Source organism: Corvus kubaryi, unplaced genomic scaffold, assembly GCF_017639235.1.
Source record: "Corvus kubaryi isolate FWS band 111438036 unplaced genomic scaffold, C.kubaryi_AGA036_p1.0 37385, whole genome shotgun sequence".
NCBI classification, from domain to species: domain Eukaryota; kingdom Metazoa; phylum Chordata; class Aves; order Passeriformes; family Corvidae; genus Corvus; species Corvus kubaryi.
The window spans coordinates 33,520,115-33,543,071 of NW_024581127.1; the positions used below are offsets into that span (position 1 = coordinate 33,520,115).

The 22,957-nt window shown below is 46.6% G+C and overlaps 1 protein-coding gene across 3 annotated transcripts in view; it reads right to left on the reverse strand.

Moving 5' to 3' along the window:
* The window catches only part of SLC45A4 (solute carrier family 45 member 4), an 86,444-nt gene extending 66,493 nt beyond the window's left edge, over nucleotides 1-19,951 (reverse strand). Inside the window, exons 1-2 of one of the 3 annotated variants that reach the window (XM_042035796.1) lie at nucleotides 19,768-19,951; nucleotides 19,203-19,334 (exon numbers count right to left, since the gene is read on the reverse strand). The gene's annotated coding sequence lies outside the window, so the exon portion shown is untranslated. Of the gene's footprint in view, nucleotides 1-4,671; nucleotides 4,742-19,202; nucleotides 19,335-19,767 lie in introns of those variants that run through there. The other 2 variants (XM_042035795.1, XM_042035798.1) reach the window with 2 other exon arrangements.
* Between the last annotated feature and the right edge of the window lie 3,006 nt (nucleotides 19,952-22,957).

Genomic DNA, 22,957 nt, shown 5'->3' on the forward strand with positions numbered 1-22,957 from the left:
AACTGTGATAGACCTTAATAAAACATTAAAGTTTCTTCCATAGAAGAAACACAATATAACCATACTTATAGAAATGTCTGATGGTTCTGTAAGAAAAAACACTTGAATGACTTTAGTGGAAATTCTGAGACGCTAACACCCCTAAAAACACCAAGAAAGGATCTCAAGATATCATTACAACTTCTAAGATGTGCTTCTTGTTACCCATGGGTTTGTGGCAGCCCAAGCTGCCTGATGTTTTGACGCCTCATTTTAAAGTAAGTGGAAAAAAAAAAAAAGTATTTCTTTTTTAGCCCTTTTGTTGCTTACTGTTGTGGTAAAGTGGGATCCTTACCTCAGCCTGACATTTTAGACCCGTTCTGGCAATGTCCAGACATGTCCGGACATGTCCAGATATTTCTCCATTGTATTTCCTCATGTTATTTTCACTCAAGAGTTGTTAATTCTCAGCCTTTAGCTGAGCCTAAACTCAGAAAGGGTAATTTTCCATAAACCAAATATTTTAGTTTAAAAAATCTGATTTTTCATAGTGAGTGAGGGGGTGGAAAAAAAATCCAAGGAAACAGACCCACCTTTTCCCTCTGAGGTTTTTACTCAACTCCAAATATTTAACCCATAATAAATAAACGCACTCTCATGTCTTGGCAGGGGAGAAATGAGCGTCAGTCAGGAGCCTGATGTGCTGTCCAGACGTGTGCTATGTTTGCCCGGGAGAGGGACTGGGAGAAAAGCCCCTGGACTGTGATTGAGAGTGGGGTTGGAGACAACCCCTGAGTGCTCTCCTCAGGTCCCTCCTCAGCAGGGTGGTGAATCCTGTTCCTTGGAGAGTCCCTGGGCAACGTGTAGGGATTTGAGGCACTTCAGGGAGAGCTTTTTCTAAAGAAAGCATCCAGAAGTCACCTTAAAATCTCTCTCTGGCTCTTGGTGTGCACGTACCCACTTTGTTGAGTCACGTAGTTGGAGAACCCCCCCAAGGTACCAATCCCTTGCTTACCCTCACTTCCACTGGTTTGTTTGGCATGGAGTACCCGAGGACTTTAAAAGAGAACTAACCTATGGGACCTCAAAACACTGGAGAGCAACATCCTGCTCCAAACACCTTGCCTTGTGTCTTGGCATAGATGCTGGAGCAAGGGGTCTTCCCTATTTAATGAGATATGTTAATTAACCAGACGGCAGGCTCAACAAGCTGCCGTGAGTTCTCTGTACTCCATTTCACAGGTACTTGGCTTACCAAATTGTTATGAAAACTCACCATCCAGCCAAGCCAAACAAACACCACCCCCAATATTATTTTACACGCGTGTCAAAAGAAATAACTTGCCGCAGGCCAAGCGGGTAAAGGAATTTTACGAGGCTGCATCTGATCCTCCCTTCTCCCCTCCCTCAGACAGTTAAAGAAATGTTTGTATGATGAAAGGGGTAAGGGAGCAGAGGACAGCTGGTTAGGAATTAATGAAATGTTTGAGCATTATCATGCGATAATGGATTTAGCTGACTGTTTGCCAGTGTTCAGATCTAGTGTGAATTGCTTTATATGAAACAAGGGGATTCCTAGACTAGACAAACCTCCTGAGACCGATGCTGCTCCTAAATCCTTTCAAAGCTGTGATTTAAAAAAAGAAGGTAATTCTTCCTCTGGATGGACAGAAGCCCTTGGGATTGTTTTGATTTGCTTTCAGACTTAATGATATTTGACACAGCCAGCTCTCTGAGGTGTCTCCTAATTGGGAGTGGCCATGGGTTTGGGAAACCTGAGGCTACGCTTGAAGCAAATCTGAGCACCCAGAAACACAGGTGAGGTCTCCCAGCCAGGACATTTATAAACAGGACATGAAAAATGAGTCTCAACTTTTACACATTTGGCCTGTAACTCAGCCCCAGGGTATCTCTCACAAAGGATGATATATCTGATAGGAGACCCAGACTCTGGACTGGAAACTGCTGTTTATCCTTTTTCCCACCCTCCCCCAACACATGCTGTCATTACGATGGAACTTTAATGGCTGTGTAAAATGGCCCAAGTCCCTTGATACTTTTTTTTCCCCCCTAAAAGTATTGGGATGCTTCTGGTTTTTTTTTTCAGATGTGGATTTGTGGCCGGTCAACCAAAGATATTTTGTCTGGACACAGACAACTCTCAAGAAAGTTTAATGAAGAAGAGCAGATTGTGTGAATTTGTGACTGGCACACAGACAGGCAGATTTTCAGGTCCATTCAGGTTGCCCATGTTGGCCAAAATTGACTTTTAATTCTGAGAGCCAAAGGGCTTCTGACAGAACCCACAAGTATAGAGTGTGACTCAGCCCTTTGCCTTGTCACCAGCCCAAAGTCCACCCATCTGGAGCCAGTTGGTTCATGCCACCCCAGAGCAATGTCAACAATCCTGAGCAAACAGGGTGCTGCAGGTGTAGGGTCCCTTTGCCCTCATCCTGCACTGAAACCTGCAGTCCCCCTGTCCTGGGCATTGGTGAGGTCCCACCTCAAATCCTTTGTTCAGTTTTGGACCCCTCACAACAAGGACATTGAGGTGCTGGAGCCTCTCCAAAAAAGGGCAGTGGAGCTGGAGAAGGGTCTGGATGAGGAGTGGCTGAGAGAACAGGGGGTGCTCAGCCTGGAGAAAAGGAAGCTGCGAGGTGACCTTATTGCTCTCTACAAGAGAGATGATAGAGGTGACCTCTGTCACTCTTGGGGAGATAGTTTAGTGGTGAACTTGGCAGTGCTGGGTTAGTGGTTGGATTTTATGTTCTTAAAGGTCTTTTCCAACTGAAATGATTGTATGACTCTAAAAGCAGTAGCTACAACTTCTCACATAACCCTCATATGGAAAATAAACAACTCACAATAGCAGTTACGTTACAAGGTGCTCATACTGGCTGTAAGATGGGGTTTGTTGCTTCTGCCACTTGTGAGATCTCATCATGAGTTCATGCCTTGAAGAATGAGAATTCCCTGTCATTATTTTCCTGGTTTGCACAGCTGAAACCTGGTATTAATGGCTGCAATAATTAACCCGCCTCTTGAGTCTATGTGGTCTATAATTATCTTCACAATAAAACTGTGAGGAATTAAGCTTCAGAGCAGTTTATAGGTGACAAGGGGTGACTTGACAATCCTTCGAGAACTGGCTTTCAGTCCTCAAGTGCCAAGAGCAGTTAAGATGCTGCTAGATAGCACTTAAGAACTGCAGGACTTGCTTAGTTCAGCAACTGCTTCCCTTGTCAGGGAGAGACCAGAACCTCTTTTTAAATTTTTTTTTTTTTTTAATGCTGTTTACTCTTCTGTTTCTCTGCACTTGGGAAATGAGCTGAGATAAGTGAGTTTTAGTTCTGAGCTGCCTGTCATGAAACCATGACTGTGATGTTTATGAGGTTTCCATTGCTGCACAGGGATATTTGTATTTTGGTCGCTCTATTTTTATTGAAAAACAGATACGTTTTCATCATATTGCAGAGAAGCAAAATCCTGAACCAAAGCCTGAAGTACAGGAGGCTGTTTAAGCCTGAGATGAGTTTCATTCACGTTAGCCTTACCCTGGTGAAAGCTGACTGGTAATAATTTTAGTTTACACTGGTGGATGTCTAAAAAAAGACCAGTTAGTCTTCTGCTTGCACAGACTCCTGCTGCATGCCATGAAGCCAAATTTACCGAAGTTTCACCTGAGAGATCTTGTGACCTTTCAGTATTTAATGGGAACTTGTAAAAAAGATGGAGAGGGACTTTTTATACAGCCAGAAAGTGATGGAACAAGGGGGAACAGTTTTAAACTAAAGGAGGGGAGAGTAAAGATTAGATATTAAGAAGAAATTTTTTACTCAGAGGGTCATGAAGCACTGGCATGGGTTACCCAGAGAAGCTGTGGATGCCCCATCCCTGGAAGTGTTCAAGATCAGGTTGGATGGGGATTGGAGTAACCTCATTTAGGGGAACATGTCCCTGCCCATGGCAGGGGGTTTGGAATGAGATGGGCTTCAAGGTCCCTTCCAACACAAACCACTCTATAGTTCTTGGTTACTTAATGCTTTCTCATTACAACACAATGTTTCATAGATTAATTAATAGATGATAGCCAGTTGGGCTAACCCAGAGAGGAGAAAATACCTGTTTTTATCTGATCACCACACAAATGCTTAGTTTATAGCTCTAGACACTTAAGTGATGACCTCTAGTTAACTGAGCACTTACCCCTGTTCATGCTGCTTGCTTGTTTTGCAGCCTTGTGGCTCCAGCTGGATCCAAACTGTGCAGGTGTTACTGGGCACGTCTGTTTTGATCACCAGGTGGGACCTGAAGCCTCTGTAGCCTTCCTGGAGGACTCACTTTACTCTTTGCTCTGCTAAGGCCTGTTACAACCACATGCTGTGATTTATCTCATCTCTCTGCTTGCCTAATCAGTCACATACCTAATCGGTGTTTGCAATATTCTGAGTCCCAGCATAAACAAATTGTTTAGCCCTGTGTCATCAAGACTGCATCTGGACAACCATCAGTGTTCTCCATATTTTTGGAAAATCCTAGGAAAGAACTCAGAAGCTACACCTGCGTTAGTGACTTCTGCAGATATGACTCAGTGTTAGCAGAAGTCCATGAGCAGTCACAAAAATAAACACTGTTGTGTTGACTGTATTCAGAGTTTTTTCACATTTCCATGAAAACATGAGTAACACTCACCTGGGTGATGGAAAAGTGAGTTGGATTGGCACTGGTTGGCAGCGGGATGGAAAATTAGTATGTAAAGAACCTAGTGATTAAGATAATGAAAAACAATGTTAAGAGTCTTAGGCGGAGCCAAGTTTTGTAGCCCTCCAGCTTTTAGTTGTGAAATTGTTGGCTCTTGTGTTGTTTCTGAAATAGAAATCTATTTAAATGACTTAAGCAACCCAAGTTTCAAGAATAACCCCAAGCAGGCTGTTTTAGTTGTGACTGAGAAACCAAATTGGGTGAATACTTTTTATTCTAATTGCTTGAATTTCCAAACACAACCAAAGAACCAAACAGCTGCAGACCCTGAAGTGTTTAATATGAAAGTAATTTTAAACTTTGAGGAAAAAATGAAATGCCAAAGTTGATTGGAGTGGAAATCCCCTACAAAATACTGGGATTTTTTTAGGATTCTCTTAATCGTTCCCCCCACTGCCCCTAAAAGCTGAATGTAAACTGAAACAATCACAGTTTTTGGAATTAACTCAAAACAGTTTTTTTGAGTTAATTGTATTCAGCAATTTTTCCCCTTTCCTAGAACTGAATCTCACTCATGGGGTTTGATTTTCATTCAGTGTTGGACTTGTGAAAATCCCTCTACCTAATGCACAGTGTGGATACTTCACACTGCTGTTCTTGGGCTCTAGTTTCACTTTTCAGCTTAAATGATTTTAAAACCACTTACTCTGAAAAGGAGAAACTTTTCCTTTTCATCTCCTCATACTCTATAGAATCATAGAATATCTCAGGTTAGAATGGACCCATAAGGGTAATTTATTCCAACTCCCTGTTCCTCGCAGGACCTAAAACTAAACCATATGACATTGTCCAGACACTGCTTGAACTCTGTAGAGGCACTTACGAAGACCCCCACGAATACAGTGCTCTCCATAAATGACTGCACTAGATAGCAGCCTTTTGAAATGCAGGATAGTTAATGCAATTTGCAGACATTTTTGTGGGGATAAATACATGGCAATGCACTGTGGAACCTCAGAACTCTGCCTAAGGACTTTTAAGAGTTTAGGCTTGGCATGAGTCAGTTCATCTAGTTGATTTGGTGGGAAACCTACAAAAAAAAGGTGTTGTTTTCTGTTGAAGAAACTGCACACATTGAGTCATGCCACAGTCCTACACCTCGCGTAAGCTTGCCAAGGCTAGCAGGTCGTCATGGTCAGGCCCTTTCACAGAATAAATCACTCTCCAGTTCTCACTTCTGACCCCTATAAAAACAGCTTCATTTTCCAGTTCCTCCTCAAGCAATTTCATCCATTTCCTCAAACACTTCCCAGACCTTCCGAAGGCTACAACACAACCTGCTGGAGGGGGACCTGGAGATGGCCCGTATGCATAGACACTGTTCCAACAGCAGAGGAAGATTGTAATGGAGTTGTGCTGTCCTGCTGCTCTTCTTCATTGGACAATCCTATTGGTTCAGCAGCTTCTTTCCTTATTTATATCAGGAGCCTGGCAACTAAGCTCCTGACTTAAGCACCTCAAAGACTCAAGGTTGCTTTGGTAGGACCAAAAGTTTTGTATTACTGTCAGAATAGGAATAAAGAACCTTTCTCCTTGAATAGGTTCCAGCCCATTTCTTTGCACTGGCAATGCATTTACGCTGGGCAGACGGATGCTCTCCACAGGGATGTATTAGCCCTCACCTGGGCCAGAGCACAGAAGGACAACAGGTGATTTGAATGGAGATCATTTGTAAGCCGGAGAGCAGCCTCAAGAAGTTACAGCTGAAGATAAAGAAGTATGTAAAACTGAGAGAAAGTTCCTAGCAATGAGGTTATTTGGGAGGTTTAACAGGCTCCCCAGGGAAGCACTGTTCCTATGGATAACTTTGAGAAGAGACCAGGAGAAATGTTTTTGAGGAGTATAGATTTGTCCTGTCAAGTAATCAGCTATATTTCTGCCAGAAAAGGCCTTTCCCCCATCCCAATTAAACAAGAACTGGCCTGAGTGGATTTCTCTAAATCTGAACGAAACCTTTTTCTTTTTTCCAGCTGGCAAAAATTTCATATATTTTCCTTGCTCCTTTTTCCCCCCCATTAGTAGTTTTGGTCAGACCATAACCATAAGTTGCAGAATCTACTAGAAAAAAATGTTTTCACAATTGATATTTTCCTAAATGCTTTTAAAAAAATTTCAGTCAGTGCCCAGCTAGTTTCCTGTATTTCCAAGTATTCTCCCAAACCATTTCTTCTGAAAGGACCATGCCTTGTTGTTGAATGCAAACTTGAACCTGTTTTCCTGTGGTTTGAACAGATATAAGGTCTCTCTACCACATGGATTTACTCACATCAAATACCACAAACCCCATACTTCAGATGAGCTACAAATCTCCTCCTCTAAGAGCTTATTTTACCAAACTTGCAGCATTTCATCCTCTGGTTTTGACCTCCCTCTGAAATGCTGCTGAAGCCAAGACATTTAAAACTTCTCAGGAAAGAGGACACACTATTGGACCAACCTCACCTCCTTAGAAAACTAGTATAAAATTCACAGACAGGGACAAGCCTATAAATTTGAGTCCCCCAGTATTTCCAGGACTTGAAGGCATTTGCACACCTGATGCTGAGTTTTGTCCCAGCTCCCTGAGCTCTGTCTGAGTTTTGCACTTGAAGCCAGCCCTAGGAAAACTTATAGCTCTTCAGACCTTTGCTTTCTATCTCTGGGTGATATAAAACCCAGAGCTGGTTGTAGCAGAGCTCTGGCAGCTGTGCTGTTAATGACAGGAAGAAAGAAAGAGAAGCTGTTCAGCTGATCCATGACCATCTCCAACTCATCCTGAGATATATTATTTGAATGACAAAAACCCTCCACACATTTCATGCCTTGCAGGGGCAGATGTTCCACCATCTGTCTCACTGGTGGTTTGCAGGATTTACCTTGTTATAAATCAGAAATAGTGCAGGAGTGCAGAAATACCCATTATTTTCAGAGTACAAAATATCTTCTGTGTGTGTGCGCGCATTTCATTCATGGACTTTACTTTCTCTCGAATGACCTATGAGTATCTCTTGTCTCATGGAATTGAGTGTTGTTTGCTTGTTCACAGCTTCCTTTCCTTCCGTTATCCAGCAAAGAAAGTTTGCTTAAGTGGCTTTTGTGAACTCTTTCAAGATCCCCAGAAGGATGATACAGGAAACAGAGAGTTTCCTTTCTATACAAACTTCTAGGGTGTTCCCATAATAGCCTGAAATTTATCTGCCCTCAGCAGCCTGCAATTGGTCAAAAACTTAATGGACTGTCAAGGGATCAGGCCAAACACAATTAACATATCAGAGAGGAGAGTTTGCAATAAGAAAAAATCCTCCACTTAACACAGCACCTTTTATCCCATGTTACCAAACATTTTGCTTTCTACTTTTCCAATTACTTTACAAGTTGGCCATGCTTTAACTATCCAGCCTGAAATTTTCCATAATTGCTTCCTGCCTCACATTGAATAAATTTTTCAGAGAGCAGTGAAGGGGGAAAAGTCTCAGAAAAATCCCCCTCTTGGCTGCAGTTATATTGCACTGAGCTTAAAGATATGAATTAATTTTAGGGGTGTTTAAGCATTCTCCCTCTTTATTTTGAAGATCACGTTTGCACCACGGGAGGCTGGAGTGGGAATGAGACTCTTAGCAAAGCAGTAGTGCTGGGGATGAGAATCTGTCACCGTCGCTGTGAAAATGCATCTGGGTTTGTCCAAAAAATAAACCACAGATAAACCCCTATTTCAGTGTTTCAGAGGCAGGTTTGTACCTCGGTTTTATGCCTTCTGACTGTTGTGCCCATAGTTTCTGCAGCCCCCAAAAAGCAGCCCCTGTAAGCAGAACATCTGGACAGGGTGCCGACAAAATGGATTCTCATCCTTCAGGATTTCACCTGGTGTGACCTGGCACTGTGGGTGAGATCTGGGAGGATTGTAGCACTGGGAGGGAGGGCAGGGCCTGTGCTGAAAGCTGACAAGGTAGAAGTGTGAGTCATTGAAAGGCAAAGACGAGTCTGTAAAGAAACAATTACTTACATATTAAAAAAAAAAAATCAGATCTGGAAGGCACGTTCGCCTGGTGGTTGACACTCCCTACAAAAGCACCATGTTGTTCCAAAAGTCTCCCAGGAGATGAACAAATCTTGCCAGGAATAATCACAGATCTGGAGTTGTATAATTGCTCAACTAAAGGCAGGCAGGGAACAGATAGGGAACCTGTGCTTTGCTTTTCCTGCCCACTTCCTTGCTTTCAGGGCTGTGCTGCTCTGGAGCAGTGAGGCTTATATTGGCTGGAGCAGTCAGGACACCAGGAAAAAAAAAAGCTTCTAAGAAACAGCTTCACGGCATGTGTTGTTTTTAACTCCATTCATAAAAGCAGTGAGGAGGGCCGTGTGAGGTGGGCTGGGGCTCTGCGCGCTCGTGTCTGCTCGGAGAAGAAAGCTCTTGACGCGGTTGAGCCGAGTGCCGGCAGATTCAGACCCTTCCAGCACTAATCCAGTAATAAAGAAAATGGCTTTAAGCCACTTCAGACCCATTAGTGCTCTCCAGAATGCTAATATAGCATAGAGATGAAAGGACTGCAGCGAGGGGAATGAGATGTGGGCAACAGCTTCACCTCCCCTCTTAGGGAGGTTTGGTTCATTCCCTCAAGGAGCAGAAGCCAAATTTGGGGAGCAAATGCCATGGCAGCACAACACAGTGGCACTCCCAAGCCATGGGATTCAGGCAGCATTAACGGCAGGGTTGGGGTGCCTTTATTTTAGTGATAATTCATAGTTAACCAGAAATCTGATACTTGGTCTGCTGCAGCCTGGAATGCCAAGTCCATTTGCACGACACGTGTGGCAAATGTGGCCACAGGCAGGAGATGATGTGAAAATCGTTTGGGTAATAGCAATTAGCACAGCAATAGTTTTTCTTTATTTTCTAAATAGGCTTGGGAAAATTAATCTTTTTTTAAATTAAGAAACAGTGTTTGTCACTTTTAAAATCAAAAGCCTCATGTTTACCGAGAAAGATCTGTCTTTAGTGACAAGAGCCTATATATTTTTCCAACCCAAAAATCCTCTGTGAAACAGCAGTATTTAAAAAGTCTCTGAGAAAAGGTAAAGAGGTTCTGCTAGAAAGCCTCATGATGCAGAGAAAGAAACTGAGAAGGATGGTTGATGTGGAAATTCACAGGTTTGGAAACAGAAGTGTGGTGGAGCTCCGGAATGTCTACACTGCAGTAGGGAAGATGAGAGGGGATTTTGCCCAGAAAAACCTGCGGCAGAAGAAGGTACCAGGTGAAAGCAGGCTGTCTAATCTACTAGAGCCATTCGCTAGAGGTGGAAACAAGAGATGTTCCCGCTGGAAATCAGGACCAGAGGTTAATTAACTCCAGGAACATCCTACTGAGAAGCCATCCTGTGAATTCCTATATGATGGCTCGGAGGCATTGCCATCAGATGCTTTAGGTGTCCCATTAAGCTGCTCACCACGCTGTTGTGGAGATAACCTGCTTTTCCACTGGTTTCCAGAGGGATGCCAGGGCTCCTGCTGCAGGTTCCCAATCCTCAGGACTGTGGATACCCCCGGATGCCCGCTGCAGGACTGTGCCCTACTTTTGTGTTTCTCAGTGAAAGAGCCACATCAAGTCTCTGGGAAAAAAAAGCAAAACAAGGACAAAGTTCTGTCCTTCCACTACTCTGTTTTCATTTACAGCCAAATTCTGCCAATCTTTTAGTGTCTATTTAAAACTTCTATTTCCTTCCCACCAGTCTGTTTCCGTGCTGGGGTGCATGTTCCTTTTTTTTCCTTTTCTTCTTATTTTGTTTTTCTTTTTTCCTTTTTTCTTTTTTGTCTTTTTCTTTCCCTTTTCCCCTGTTGTTTCACAGTCCACCTGACGACACTTATCACTCAGCACTTCAGACATACCAGGACCCTGAGCTGAGCTCAGTCTGTGTGCAGACACTGTTACATGAGGTGTCAGAGCCTGCTGTGTATCCAGGGGAGGAGACTGTGCCTGACTTTCCTTGGCTGTGACACTGTGGCTCAGCCTGGAACTGACAGCTGTGGAAAGTTAATGGATGGGCCCTGTTTCCAAGGAATGGCCATCAAGGTCACGGTTTTGAGGCTATAAGGGCACAGCCCCTTCCTGCTTGCAGCCAGTACAGATGCCAGCTTTTCTGTCCCCTCTTCGGATGTCACCAGATCGCTGTCACATGAGGACAGCATGGGTGAGGGGGTGCCATTGGCTGCCCAGCCTGTTTTCATGCCCTCTATGAATACAGCCTGACAATGCTCGAGGTGTAACTGAAACCTGCTCTGCAGACACAGCTCCTGGCTGAACTGTCCCTGCCCCTTGCAAGGGGCTGAGCAGAGGAATTTGTTCAAACCAGCCTTGAGGACAGGGTCACCCCGTGCAGCAGCATGCAGGGAGGTACATGGTGCTGCCTCTTTTCTGGGGGTACTGGCCTGTTTAGTGCTCTTCTCCATCTGTTTGGTGGTCAGCCCACTTGAGTGGAGCCAATTTGGATGCAAAGAAATGGAATTTTTCCCAGTCACAGAAACCAGATATGAATCCTTTTGGGCATGGAGGGCCTGGGCTTGGAATACACTGAGCTGTCTCTGGGCAGTTTAATCTCACCAGCCAGAAACCTGTATGGATTTACACTTCCATATGCAACTGTTTGATAATCATGTTGCCATGGCTACATTTGAATCCTGCAATAAATGTGTAATTTCACACATTTACATCAAAAGGAGCTCCAGAACATACAGCTGCTTCACAAAGCAGCTGATCTCCCTCCATAAGCACTTTCCATTTTTAACACCATATTTTTGTACTCAATGGTGTGCTTCTTTTGGGAGGGGGTTGAGGTCCGTAGGGCAGGTTTGACAGGTTCTTGAGATCTGATCTACATTAAGGTTCCTTCAATGCTGGCACCAGGGCAGTTGCCCTGCTGGGGTCAGAGCAGCCATTTTCAGGGCAGCACTGGTTCTGCAGCCACTCGAGCTTCAGGGGACTGCGATCCTTTGCAATTAAAGAAGGACATAGTTAAACACAAGGTCCTGGTATGCCCAAAATGCAGGGACAAGGACTGAGAAAGAGGAGTGGAATGTGGGGCTCTGCTCAGGGATGTGATGCCCACCTCTCTTAGCAGTTTGGTCCCTTCATCCCCTTTTCATCCCAGTCCTTTCAAGTCTTCCTCCCTGGCTCCTTGCCTCCTCTCTCCCACCCCCTGCCATCCTGATTGTTCCTTATTTCATCAACCAGCTTGTCCCAGTGTTTTGCCCCCAGGGTACCTGTCTCTCCAGTGCCCTCTGAGTGCTGTCCTACTTGTGATGGCTCCTTGTCGCACAGACACCCTCTGTTAATCCCATGGGCAGCTTTTTCCTTGGTCCAAGCCTCTTTCTCTGCCTCTGACAAGAGGCAGGGAAGTGTTATTTAGAGAGGGGTAGGTCACAGGGAGAGTAGAGAAGAGGCTGTACCAGGATATAGCTTCAACCAGCAGCAGCTGAATGAAGTGGTGGATGGCACCCACTGAGCATCAGATCTGGAGAGAAATTTGCATCCAGACTCTATCCCTGCTGATTTAAACAGATTTTTTCAGGAACTCGAAACTTGGACAGTTCTGCCTTTGGTGGTTTTTTTTCCTATAGCAACAGCAGCTGGAACAATGTTGGCACCAAGGCAGGGCTGCAGCTGGTTTCCTCCTTGCTCAGAGCAAAGAGATGCTGGAGAGTCTTCAGCACTCACAGAATAGGGAGAAAACAAACATTTCACTTCACTCCATGAATTTACTGTTGTGTGGAGAGAGAGGAAATTTGACTGTGACAAGTGCCCAATACCAACAATTTCTGTGTGAGAAACTGGAAGAAGGAAAAATATTGGAAAAGCATAAGATTCTGTTTTTTTTCTCAGCTGTTTATACAATTGGAAAAGTTAAGTCTAATTATTGAGGTTATTGGTTTTAATGAGTCACCACCTTGATGTTATTATTCCTGGTTCCTGTTGCCATAGGACAAGAAGCTGCAGCTGGGCTGAGCTGTGCTACGCAACAAACACTTACGCTTGCTATTCCAAGATTAAGACATAGGGAAATGGGTGGCTCAGACAAATGGGAACATGGAGAAGGAAAGTGATATTTGCCAGTGTGTTATGTGGCAACATGACCAGTATGCAGATACTGGGAGCAAAGATGGGTTTCTACCAGAGACTGAGTTTTGGATGTTTTTTGAGGAGCACTTCCAAAGATGTGATAGAAAAGAGGTTGGCCACCATTGTGGGCTGGTAGTTGGTGGGAAGGGCTACGGGCAGAGAAGTCACAGGGCTTTGAGAGCGAAGAACTGAGTTTGGTGTTATGGGAAGGGATGAACCAGTGAAAGGATACAACCTGAGAAACAAGACAAAAAGGAAAGGTTAGGAGAAAAATCTCCATGGTGGTATCATGAATGGGTAAGAGTGAAGTGTGATCAGGGCCCATGAGAAGTGCTTTAGTAACAGATGAAGGAAGAGATATGCAAGAGATTTACCCGCAGGGCTGGAGAAGCTGGGCTTGAAAAATTCTGCAAAATTTAGCTGCAGCCTAAATTCGTGGGCTTTGAAGGAGAGGTATGAAGTGGCATCAGGAGCAGTTCCTGCATGGCAGATAAATCATCGTGTTGCCCACTGTGTTTTGAGAAGATTTAGGGAGACGGTTTGGGAGGAAAGGGATGTCAAAAACTCTTTTGTATCCAGGCTGATCTTTAGATAATAATTAGACATCCATGAGATATCGTGGAGGATCGGATGTCACTAGAGGATCTGTGCTTGCGTGTGCATTAGTGTGGGAGTCAGCTCCGGGCTGCTGTTGGGATCAGGCAGAGCCCGCGGGGTGGAGGCAGGAACATGCCAACCCCCAGTGTTTCATTGATTGGTTTCAATTGATCAGTTGTGTAGAAACAAAGCAAATGAAGCTTCTGGTCTCTTGGATGTTGCAGGAGGTGTCAGGTTTGCTTGCAGCAAGTTCCTCTTTTTCAGCTGATCCTGCACTTTCAGTTCTTTCTCCAGGATGGCAGAGAAAAATCTTTTTTGAGCTGGGCTCAGAAACAAAAAGGAGTATCCAGTCGAGCAATGGGCTGTCAGACAGGTTTTCTTCCCCCTTAAACACATACAAGGGTGCCTTCTGAAAATGCCACTGGAGCAAGCACAGGAGGGGTAGGCATGGAAGTGAGCTGCCCCATGAGTGTGAAAGTCATCCTGAAGACATTGAAGATATGAACTTATTCCCAGTGTGGCCCCTCCCTGCAAGCCTCACAAGAAGAGAGGCATAGTCTTTTTTTCACCCAGTTTGGACACCATGTCCATTCAGTTCTAACATCCATAGCCTGGGAGGAGAGGGAAACCCTCCCCTTTATCTCTATGGCATGGGTAATGTGTGTCTGTCCTTTTCACAGCTACCAAAATCTGGCATTTCCTGTTCTATTATCCATTTCCTAATACTTCCCAGGGCTTGAATGCTGAACTCGGCCAAGACTCCAGAGAGGGATTAGCATGGACTTGCCTTGGCCGTGGATGACCTTCATTCTCTTTAGCATTTATTCTTTCTAGAGGATTGAGGAGGAGAAGGGGAGGGTGAGCCACAGCTAAATCCTGTTCTTAGATCTCCCTTCAGCCACTGAAGAATGAGCTGAGAGCCTAAATGAACCCAAAAGGCACTGTGGGGTGAGGCACATCGCATCCAAGCCGGATGTGGTGGCCTCTTCCCAAGTTCCTGAGCTGCCACACGCTCCAGCCATGCTTCAGCAGGCAGGACAGCCCAGGGACCCTGGGGACTGTGACAGGGCTGCTGCCAAGGCTCTGAGCTCCCCTCTGGGTGACTGGAAAACAGCAAAGACACAGGTCATGAATGCTGTCTGGAGTGAGTGACCTGGATGTGTCTGCCCAGACTCTGTACAAAGAGACAACGTGGCCTTGGCTCCGTTGCTCCCAGGGCTTTGTGCTGGAGGCTGAAGTGGTTCCTGTCCAATGTGTGGAGAGCCACAGCTCTTGCCCAGTTGCAGGAGAGGCCTCTGTTCTCTCTGGTACCCAGAGAGGCTCTGCAGACCTGGCTGCACAATAGGCTGCTCAAATGGATGCCAGGGAGCATCTCTGTCATGACTGCCAAACTTCCTGATTACAGACTGCTTTGCAGCCTAATGCAGCACACTGAGGGGGAATTCGGGTGCTCAGATAAGAACTGCATAATATATTGGCAGTTGTCCATGTCTTTTCACTCTTGGGGCCACTTAACTTTTTGACATACCATGCCAAGCCCCCCTGTGCAGCACCACTGCTGTGAATTTCGTAGGTTGCTGAAGTTAAGCTGTGTTTTTCTTTCTGTGCTGATCATTGCTTTCTCTGTAGACTTGTATATATGAGAATTGTTTTCCTAAACTCTCTTGCTTCTCTTCCAAAGCACACTGGATTCTCTGACAATGGCAAGAAGATCCTTGCTTACCTGCCAGCTTATCCTCTCCCTCTCCCAACAGGTACTTGCTTGAAGTTTATGAACATGGGAATCAACCCCAGGAGCTCCCAGCTAATGGCACAGTCATGATCCCAGCCAGAAGTTGCTCCTGTGCCTGACAATTAGGTAAGAATTACCTCAAATACCCTCAGATAGGTCTGATAGGATAAGTGCAGGAGACATGGGACTGCCTCCAGCATTGCAGAGGAGTAGGGCTCAATCCACTGTATCGACTGAGTCCATGACTGTTGGGTTTGCTTCTTCTCTCCCTTGTAAAATTACATGATGAAATGTTTTTTCCTGGGCATTTGTCACTCCTGAACATTATTTAGTGCATTGCATTACAAATAAAGGAAAATACTAAATTTCAGCTCTTTTTTTTGTTTGTTTGAGGTTCAAATTTTATATCCGCCAATCATTTTTTGGCAGGTTAAAATCAATGGACTTTTCAGGGTGGTCAAGGGAGAAATAGAGTATCAGTCTCTTACCAAATGAGAAAAGATGGGAAATGTTAATTAGATCATCTTGGATAAATACCATTTTTCCCCTGTTTCTCCCAACAGATCAGTGTATGGAGTACCAGGGCCAGACAAGTGGGAGAAGCACTGCTGCTTTTGCTTCTCCCTCCCTCCTACATACAGAAATGAGGCACCTGAGGAGCTTGCAATCACCAGCTTGGATCAAAAAGGAGTGCCTGCCAAGGAGCAGAGCTGCTCCTGTAGAAACATCCCTCCATCTCTACCATGTGGGAAGAGAGGGACTTTGGCCATTTCTTTCTCTTAGTTATGAACAAATAGCACAAGGCCATCACTCACCACTAACTAAGAAGCCCAGTTATGTATCTGGTGATACATCCTGGCTGCCCCAAGGTGCTGTTGTGCAATGGAAGTTGATAAACTGGGCCAAAAAAATGCCTTAAAATCTCCCTGCTTCCACAGTAACTTAAACTCGAGGTCAGAGTGAGCACAAAATACACTGGGCTAGAAATGAGACTTTACAGACACTATCCATTTCCGTTCACATCTCCTTTTTTACCACCAAGAATTCAGCTAATATAGCATATCACAAACAACAATAGTTAGTGCCAGTATTGAATGATCAATGGTGCTTCTGCAACCCCCTGCATGCCAGCTGGGAAGAGTCAATGTGCCCTTCCTGGGAAGGCTGTTGCAGTGATGAGAAGATGAAGGATGTGTTATTAGACCAATATGTATGTGCCAGGTCCAAGGCTTCAGATTTCTGCAGAAAGGTGGGATCTTATCTGACTTAAGGTTGGAAATAGACAATCATAAGATCCCTTCCAACACAAACCATCCTGTGATTCTAGAACTGGTGACATGAAATGGTTTAATGCTGGATTTTCCATGAGGATACACCTCTTAGACTCTGTGCCCACCAGCACAGACACACCAGTTACATGTGAGAGCCCTCCCAACCTGTGTGATTAGGAAAAAAACAAGAGCTGGCATGAGATGGTAAATGCTGCTGTGCAGTGTTCAGAGAAAACGTGTTTGCGTGGGATGTGCTGGAAAAATTGCTCAAGAATGGTGCATTCTCATAAGAAAAATGATCTGGCTGCTGTTCAGGTCAGTGGTTTTGTATCAGGGCTGCAGGCTGTGTGGTTGTTTCAGTACATGGTGCAGCCGCTGGCAAAGTGTTCGCTGTGCGTGTGATCCAATGCCCCTCACTCTGGGGTGTTGGAGGTCCTTGCCCTCACCCAGTTTTGGGTCTGGCTCCTTGTTCTCAGAGCAGCTTGCACTGGCACAGGGCTGCATGGCAGAGAGAGGCACCCTGTGTCAGCCCAGGAGAACAGGGCAGTCTGGATCAGTTTGCTGGTGGGGCTTCAGCCCTTTATGGTGGGAAGGTGGGAGGGATAAAATGCTATGCCCATGTCAATAGCAAGTGATAACCAGGATTCTGATCCCTGCCGAGCAAAGCAGTGACTGTGCTTCACAGGTGGATGAAGATGTTTCTGAAAACACAGATCATGAACGAGCATTAGCTGCTGAAAGAACTAAATTACAGGAATGTCCAGGTGTTAATCGGAGCCTCCTCCCAACCTCTGCTTGACAAGCTGTCAACATGTCATGATGGGACAGCCTTCACTCCATCTCCTTTTTCATCTTAGGTGAAGGGTGAAGGAAAAAGACATATGGAAGGTCTCCTGCCAGCAGAGAGCTGTAAGGCCTCCCTCCCTCACTGTTCTTGCTCTCGTACCAGCAGACCCCCAGCCTTTGACAACAGCTACATTAGTCTATGCTTGGTTCCTGTAACTTTTAAGACCAGAACCATCAGCAGGACTGCCACCAGCACCAGCCAACCCCTGTGGTATCATGGGGTGAGGTTTAATAGGCATGTTTTAATAGGGTTGCTCAGTAGAGAGGGCCCTTTTCCCTCAACAACATTAAACAAATTAATACAAACAGTAAATTTAATGAAAGAAAATGAAGTAGCCCTCCAAGGCAGGCTGCTGTTTCTGCAGAGGATGTGCTCTTACACTGCTGAATGGTTTGGTTCTGGTCAGTCATGAAGCAGCCACTGGAAATGAGACCAGAGTAAGGTTATTCCAGAGGAAGGTTGTGCTTTAGGTTCCTTGTGCTATTGCTTTAAAAAAAATAACCCTTCGCAGCAACTGCTCTTTTCCCTCTGCAAGGAGAGCTGAGACGGAGTTTGCAGTGTAAAATTTAATTGAGAAATGAGGAAGGAAAAAATTCCCCTTTTCTTGCAAGCACACAATATCTCTCATTTGTGGCTTTGTGCATTGCTGACAAGCACGGACAGTGATGGGTTAGTACAGGGAGCACTCCCTTCCACCACATACCCTTGTCCCCTCCAGATCCCAGACATGTCCTGGCACACACCAATGACATCTCTCCCTTTTGATCCCTGGACACCTTCTCTCCAGGAAGATTCACTGCTATTTGCCCATTTTTCCAATCCTTATCCCGTCCAAATCAACACTGACAAGTTGACCTCCATGGCATTTTCACTATGCCACCTCAGCTGGAGCTGCAGATCAACTCGGACCTCATGTCCTTGCTGTGTCCATGCAGGAGGTCCCATGGAAGCACCAGGAATTTGACACCAGCTTTTGAGGAACAGGCACCAGTTTTAGCTGTGAAATGTCCAAGACCATGAGTGCTGAAAGCTCCAGAAGGGATCACCATGTTAAACCCATCCGGGCTCTCCCTTTAAAAGCACAGCCCTGCCTAACACCCATCATCACAGCTCCAGTAATTCTTTGGCTGCACAGCCAGGCTTGGGGTACAACGAGCAGTTCATGCCTCCTCCCCCCAAACACAGACGTGCGTTCGCACCCACACGCAAAACTGGGGTGCTAAAACTTCCCTGTGCCGGAGCTTTCACAAGCAGCGTTTCTGGGAAGGCCTGGCATTTGGATGGCAGGCAGGACAGCTGCTATCAGCAGTGCCCGTCATTGTGGTGTTGGGGCTTTGCAAAACAGGATCTGTCTTTGAATTTTTTTTTTTTTTTTTTAATTAAAGTATCCCTCTAAGGTAAGGTCTCCCTGCTCCTGAATATCTCAGAAGGTAAATCATACCAAACCATGTTCCCCTGCCTTGGGATTATTGTACCATTTCAAAACACCAGCCTGGTCTGTTAATTCTGCATTTTAACCCCCCTGCCAGACTGCCTCCTTTAGCTGCCAGCAAGCATCCTCTTCCCAAATTAACCTGACCACAATGAGCTGCAGCAGAATACACACAATTGGTCCTTTTTGCTCCAAACAGCCTGACTTACGAAGGGGATATTTCCTGCAGCAGCCAGCCCTGCAATACTCATGATTCCAAAGTCAGGGGTTGTTGCGGTATCTTTATGCTCAGATACCGCCTTTAATCTCACACGCTGCCTTCAGCAGCACCACCGGCTGCAGCAGCCCCGCAAGATGCCCTCTTCCCATCCTCTCCCAGGCAAACAAGCCAAGAGGCTCCCGATGGAGCCGGCAGTCACCCGGCGAGAGCTGCATCCCCCCTTGGAGACAGGCATGCAACTTCCACCTGCGCTGGCAGGCGCGGAGCACTCACGTTGGCGGCAGCGCGGATCCCTTTCAACAGCTTAACTGCGGCTCATTTTTAACCCCGGCCAGCGGATCTAAGCTGCTCTCCCCAGGGCTCAGACGGAGCTGCCTGCATGGCATCCAGACACCGGCTCGCCAGCTGACATGTCAAAGCAAAGTCGTGGTTAGCAAACACATCACCAAATCGACTGACAACCCACACACCGGCGGGAGCGGGTCCCTGCGTTCCGTGCCGCTGTCGCTGCTCCGGGGTTTGTGCAGCCCCGTCGAATTCGGTGTTGCTATCTGGCGTTTTCTGCCGGTGTCTAAAATAGCATCAGGAACGTTCCCTGTTGATTTCCCCGGCAGTGCTTGCTGAGCGATGCCGGGGACCACAGCTCCCGCAACCTGCCTCCACGCAGCACATTAAAAACATTTTCTTGCCTTCTGCCTCCAAAGGAGGTGGAGAGGGGAGGAAAAAGCCCTGTAGATGTTTTTCTGCCCAGCTACCAGCAAATCCTGACCTGAGCTAATTCTGCTATGGCTGAAAGCAGAGGATGTCTGCAATGCATGAAGCTGATTTGCTGACTTACCCTTCATCTCTCCCAGGAATGCCAGGTGAAGAAGCCGGCCTCTCACTCCAGGAAAGAGCCACAAGAAGCCCAGCAGCAGCCACTGCAGAGCCTGCTCAGAAGTTCGCTCCCTCTGTCACAGTGTGTGCAGCTTGCCAGGTATAGCCTGGATGAGAACACTCCGTGCTTTTCCCAGGATGAATGAGATCAGCACATATTCAGTCAAGGAAAAAAAAAAAAAATGTGATGGTTTAGGACCCAGAGGAAAAGTGTTGGTCCACAAATTGCTCTGCTTTACAACTCAGGATTTTCTCGGTGAATTTCATAGGGAGAGGAGTTTCTCTTCTGCATTTGATGTTGTTGGATGTGTTAAAAAGCAAGCAAATGGTGGTGATATCCATGGGGATCCTGAGCCACATGAGGTGGAGGGCAGGTAAAGGGCACCCTTACAAGCAGCAGAGATACCTTTATAACCTGCAGGCTGATGCCTTTTGACTCAAACCAGCACCTGGCTGTTACAGGCTCCACATGGGTTGTGCAGATCTGGACTCCACCGGTCCTGGCTTTTCTGAGTGAGGTTGTTCAGATTAAGCTCTCTTCCACCTGGCTGCTCCGTGACTCCCCAGGCTGACAAAGTCCCTTTATGCTGCCAGGTCCTTCACATCAAGCATCTCTCAAGGCTCATCACCTGCCTGTCGGGGTGCAGGGTATCACTGAGCTGAAATCCTGGGGTGACAGGGAGGCAGGGAAAGGGCATGAGGTGCTTGGAGGACTCAGGTGGGCTGAAACATTTTGGTGTCAGTGTTATGTCAAAGAGCATCTTGTACCTCTGTGTCTCTATCGTTGTACTGGGGGGATCCTGTGCTCCAGCGCAAGAGGCTCACAGCATGGCAAGAGTTTTGATGTTTGCCTTGGTCTTAGCTAATGTTTGGGAGCCTATGTGGCACAAGGATATGACATTTTCCTTTAGTCTTGGAACTGAAGTGACTACATTGGATGAAAATGAGATGCTTTCCTCAGGATCAGGCCCCAAGGCTTGTGTGGTTTGGAACCCAGCTCAGCTCCCCAATTCCCTGGCTTTAGCTACTGCAAACCCTCTCCCTTTCCCTCTCCCAAAGCCCAGGGCTAGGAGTCACTGAGACACTGACCTCTGCCACGGACTCTCTGCATAACTTTGGGTGCGTCCCTGCACCTCCCCATCCCACTCATATGCACAAAGCTCCTGTGCAGCTCATCCATGCAGGGAATGGGTTCCCTGCCTCCCACACCTGGCCTCGTTCCCTGCTGACAGCGAGACTGGAACGTGGGGTTTGATGTGGCTGAGACAGTCCCTGTGAATAGGCTGTGGGGGAAGCCTGGCTCCCCTGGGTGTCACTTCAGCAGGATGCAGCAGGGCAGTGTGCTGTGCTCACCTGTCACCATCCTAAGGCCAGGTTTGTTCTCCTGCATCAGCAGGACTCATGGATAGCTGCCAGCTATACCCCAGGGGAAGGTTTATCCCACCTGCACTCGAGGTCTGGCAGAGCCTCGGGCAACTTGTTGCTTGTCCAAGAAAGTTGGCTTCAGTTGCTGGATGTGCCCAGAGTCCCACTGGGTGGGAGAGCAGGGAATGAAGCAATCATGGAGGGCCAGAGAAGATGCAGGAGAAAAGGCCATTCAAGGACAAGCTTGGCAAGAGTCCTGGGCTGGGGACATGGTCCCCTGGGCGCAGTGACCTCTGAAGTCACAGCACAGAAGGGCAGTGCTCCATGGGTCCCTCTTGGAAGGGTGGGCGGTGGGGATGGTGGACCTCCCATCACCTCTGCAGAGCTCCCTCTGCCTTTGACCCGCAAAGCGGCCGTGGGCATGTTTGGAAGATACACCCAAGACTGAACTAACCTACCTCAGATAAGGCTTGGATTAATTAGTCAATACATGTTAAGTGCTGCAAAGATTTAAGGCTCTGCTTAATTGTTAAGTAACTCAATCATCAGTGGCTGCGTGGGATGCCTGAGGCAGAGTGGATGAATCAGCCGTTCTCTGGCAAATGCAAGGTAACAAGGGAGAAAACTTTCCAAGGCTGGGTGACAGCAGGATGGGTTGGTTAGGGGACAGCAGCAATTACTGAGGTCACTGGGACTGACACAGGTTGCCCAGAGAAGCTGTGGATGCCCCATCCCTGGAAGTGTTCCAGGCCAGGCTGGATGGAGCCCTGAGCAACCTGGTCTGGTGGAAGGTGCCCGTGCCCATGGCAGAAGGTTGGAATGAGATGATCTTGAAGGTCCCTTCTAACCCAAACCATTCTGTGATTCTATGACTGGGAACACTTAGGACCTAAAAAAGAGGTCAGGTCCTGCATGGAGCAGCTGGCTCTAGGAGCAGGAGTCCCTTAGGCGATGGAGGGAAAGGCAATGATTTCATAGGAGAAGGAGGTAAAAAGACCACGAAGAACTTAATTGAGCTCTTCAGCCTTGTTATGGCCAAGCCACTCTGAAAGAGGTGGATTTGGGGCTGAACCAAAATGTGCTAGAGGATGTGAGAGTGTTTTGGGTGAAGTGGGGAGCACTTACTGTGCCATGGACCCACCTGTCCTCCCTGCAGGGACTGGCCCCATGTTATAGGCTTGGATGGGACATGAAGCTGCTGCTGAGGAGCCAACTTGTGTCCTTCAGGTCAGTTCTTCATGCAGTGATTACAAGCTGAGAGGGCTCCCAACAGGAATGTTGGTGCAGTCCATCACCAGCCTAAGACATCTCTTCTCCTGCCACCATACAACACGTCCTGTCACTCAGGGGTGGGTTTCAGACCTGGACCTGTTGCTTTGTTTCTGTGCCAGCAAACTGCATCTTTCAGTCTCTCCATTTGCCCCTCCCCTTCCTGCTGAGCTTTGCCCTCTGCTTCTCTCCATCTGGGAGCTTCCCAGCTATGTCATGGAGTCTGCTCCCAAAAACCTTTGAACAGGGTAGGAGTGTCCTCAGAGTCAGCCAGGGTATTTTCCACCTCCTTGTGAAAAAATGTCCCCCCCGAAGGTGTAACTCACTGATACTGAGGCTTTAATCCCAGGGTCAATCTCCATGCAGAGGTGACTTCCAGGCATCCATGATCATGGCACCTTGGCCAGGTAAGATGAGGGACTCCTTAGCATTGTGCCTCATCCACACACATATTCCCAGGGCTTTCTGTGAGGCTGGATGTGGGAAGGACCTATCTACCTGGCATCACTCTGGCTGGA